Source organism: Ranitomeya variabilis, chromosome 1 (genome assembly GCF_051348905.1).
Source record: "Ranitomeya variabilis isolate aRanVar5 chromosome 1, aRanVar5.hap1, whole genome shotgun sequence".
In the NCBI taxonomy this organism is placed as follows: domain Eukaryota; kingdom Metazoa; phylum Chordata; class Amphibia; order Anura; family Dendrobatidae; genus Ranitomeya; species Ranitomeya variabilis.
This window is the reverse complement of record NC_135232.1, coordinates 321,760,343-321,764,180: the sequence shown is the minus strand read 5'-3', so window position 1 is coordinate 321,764,180 and position 3,838 is coordinate 321,760,343. Positions and strand designations below refer to the sequence as shown.

Here is a 3,838-nt window from a genome sequence, read left to right as displayed (position 1 = left end):
GCGTGTGATAGGCTCCACGGCTCTCCCGGAGTTCAATAATGGGTGTCTCCAAAAACGTCTATGTCGTGTCCTTCTCTGTTGTTCTCTTTTTCTTTGTTGCTCCCAAGCAAACGCACAGGCAAGAAAGAGCTTGATGCTTAAATCCAGTTTGAAATAAAAGCTCTCCATGCGAAGATCCATCATGACACAGGATACAGTGGCACACAGTGGCAGATTTCAGCAGTCCAAGGGTCTGTATATAGATATCCCATAATACACGCCCTCTGTAGTCCCATTGTCGGTGTCTGTTTATCTAGATTTTTCTCCTGTTAAATTTTCCACCATGCGCACAGAAAACGCAAATGCATGCAAAACGCATAAAAAAGCGTGTAAACGCCGTGTTTCTTTAACCACATGCGCTACTTTTTGCGTCTAAAAAACGCTGCGTTTGTATGCGGTTTTTCGTGCGTTTGAGGTTGCGGATTAAACGCTGTGTATTGTAACGCAAATGTGAAACTAGCCTTAAGGCCCCGTCTCACATAGCGATTTACCAGCGATCACGACCAGCGATACGACCTGGCCGTGATCGTTGGTAAGTCGCTGTGTGGTCGCTGGGGAGCTGTCACACAGACCGCTCTCTCCAGCGACCAACGATCAGGGGAACGACTTCGGCATCGTTGAAACTGTCTTCAACGATGCCGAAGTCCCCCTGCAGCACCCGGGTAACCAGGGTAAACATCGGGTTACTAAGCGCAGGGCCACGCTTAGTAACCCGATGTTTACCCTGGTTACCAAAAAAAACAAACAGTACATACTCGCCTTTCGGTGTCCCTTGTCGTCTGCTTCCTGCTCTGACTGAGCCGCCGTACACTGAGAGCAGAGCGCAGCGGTGACGTCACCGCTGTGATCTGCTTTCACTTTCACTTTGCGGCGCTCAGTCAGAGCAGGAAGCAGACAGCAAGGGACCTGACGGACATCAGATGGTAAGTATGTACTGTTTGTTTTTTTTACATTTACGCTGGTAACCAGGGTAAACATCGGGTTACTAAGCGCGGCCCTGCGCTTAGTAACCCGATGTTTACCCTGGTTACCAGTGAAGACATCGCTGGATCGGTGTCACACACACCGATTCAGCGATGTCAGCGGGACCTCAACGACCAAAAAAAGGTCCAGGCCATTCCGACACGACCAGCGATCTCGCAGCAGGGGCCTGATCGCTGGTACGTGTCACACATAGCGAGATCGCTACTGAGGTCGCTGTTGCGTCACAAAACTAGTGACTCAGCAGCGATCTCGCTATGTGAGACGGGGCCTTTATTCAGGAAGACTTGCCAGAGCTCCTCAGCTTTATCTTGTCTCTATTGTCTGTAATAAATTACAGTGCCAACCTACAGCATACACATCATTGGCTACAGACATATGCAGTAAAGTACAAGAGCAGTGTAACCTATAATAGTGGCTCGTTGGTCTAGGGGTATGATTCTCGCTTTGGGTGCGAGAGGTCCCGGGTTCAAATCCCGGACGAGCCCTCTTTTTAATTGTTTCTATTTTGAAAGGTATTAATTAATTTCATGTTTATAAATTCATTATTGCCAATACATTATGCTATTTTACTATTTTAGCATCTAAATCACGTGTTTTTACTTCACAATGAACTAGAATATATAGACTGCATTTTCTCAGGAAACCGCACTGATACTTAGTCACCTGCAATCCATTATGTGAGGAGCGCACCAGGTGACACAGGAGTCTTATTCATTGTCACCTCAGAAACTCCGTTTCAAGTCGTGAGCCCATTATTAGGAGTGCGATAGACGAAACTGGACTGAGTTTTGTCAGTCACAAGACATGAATCGAGTTCATGCGTCACCAAATAGTATGTGACCGCTAGAGGGCGCCATTAGCTTCAAATGTTTACACAGGTTTTTCGTTTTCTCTTTTTTATATATATTTTGCCGCTAAAATTTGCTTAAAAAATATTTGAAAATCACATCAGTACGTTACATACATTAGAAAATCACCTCAGTCCAAGTAATGAAAAGTGTTAGGCTATGTTCACATGTTGTTTGATGCAACTTTTCTGCTGTGGTACTCAACAAAGTCTGAGATTTCAGAAATCTCATGCATACACCTTGTTTTTTTTTCTGACTGTTTTGTCGAGAACTTGGTTTTTGCAAAATGTAACATGTTACTTCTTTCAGCATTTTTGCAGCGATTTTCACACACAGAGCAATAAGTGCAAAAAAATGTTGAAAAATGCAAGTATTTCATGTTGCTGCGTTTTTGTCAAAACCTGATGTAGTTGAATCACATTTTTTTCATGCACTAAACTTTATCAGCATGCACAAGAGACAAATGTACCCTGACAAAAACGCAGCGAAAAAACGCAGGGAAACTGTGCAAAACCTGCTTTTTGTAAGCACATTAAAGAGCAGCTTAACCCCTTTCTGACATTGGACGTACTATCCCGTCGAGGTGGGGTGGGCCCGTATGACCACCGACGGGATAGTACGTCATATGCGATCGGCCGCGCTCATGGGGGGGAGCACGGCCGATCGCGGCCGGGTGTCAGCTGACTATCACAGCTGACATCATGATCGCAGTGTTCCGGTGGTATAGGGAAGCATCACGCAGGGAGGGGGCTCCCTGCGGGCTTTCCTGAGACCCCCGGAGCAAAGCGATATGAACGCGTTGCTCCGAAGGTCTCTTACCTCCTCCTCCCTGCAGCAGGCCCGGATCCAAAATGGCCGCGGCATCCGGGTTCTGCAGGGGGTGGCTTCACAGCGCCTGCTCAGAGCAGGCGCCAGGAAGCCTGGAGCTGTGCACGTCAGATCGCCGATCTGACACAGTGCACAGCAAAGTGTCAGATCAGCGATCTTACACTACACCATGATGCCCCCCTGGGGCAATGTTATAGTGTAAAAAAAAAAATATTCACATGTGTAAAAAAAAAAAAAAAAAAATTCCCCCCAAAAATTTCCCCCCCAAAAAAATATTGTTCCTATAAATACATTTCTGTATCTAAATAAAAAAAACAATAAAAGTACACATATTTAGCATCGCCACGTCCGTAACGACCCGACCTATAAAACTGTCCCACTAGTTAACCCCTTCAGTGAACACCGTAACCCCCCCCCCCCCCCCCCGAGGCAAAAAACAACGCTTTATTATCATACCACCAAACAAAAAGTGGAATAACACGCGATCAAAAAGATGGATATAAATAACCATGGTACCACTGAAAATGTCATCTTGTCCCGCAAAAAACGAGCCACCATACAGCGTCATCAAAGAAAAAATAAAAAAGTTATAGTCCTCAGAATAAAGCAATGCAAAAATAATTTTTTCTATAAAATAGTTTTTATCATAAAGCGCCAAAACATTAAAAAATGATATAAATGAGGTATCACTGTAATCGTACTGGCCCGAAGAATAAAACTGCTTTATCCATTTTACCAAACGCGGAACGGTATAAACGCCTCCCCCAAAAGAAATTAATGAATAGCTGTTTTTTGGTCATTCTGCCTCACAAAAATCGGAATAAAAAGTGATCAAAACATGTCACGTGCCCGAAAATGTTATCAATAAAAACGTCAACTCGTCCCGCAAAAAACAAGACCTCACATGCCTCTGTGGACCAAAATATGGAAAAATTATAGCTCTCAAAATGTGGTAACGCAAAAAATATTTCAGTGTGTGACGGCTGCCAATCATAAAAATCCGCTAAAAAACCCGCTATAAAAGTAAATCAAACCCCCCTTCATCACCCCCTTAGTTAGCGAAAAATTATAAAATTAAAAAAATGTATTTATTTCCAATTTGGGTTAGGGCTAGGGTTGGGGCAAGGGTTAGGGTTGGG

The 3,838-nt window shown here is 44.3% G+C and overlaps 1 non-coding gene across 1 annotated transcript; it reads left to right on the top strand.

The window, feature by feature from the left end:
* The first annotated feature begins 1,436 nt into the window (after positions 1–1,436).
* TRNAP-UGG (transfer RNA proline (anticodon UGG)) lies at positions 1,437–1,508 on the top strand. The gene has a single exon. It is a non-coding gene; the product is annotated as a tRNA-Pro (tRNA).
* Positions 1,509–3,838: the final 2,330 nt, after the last annotated feature.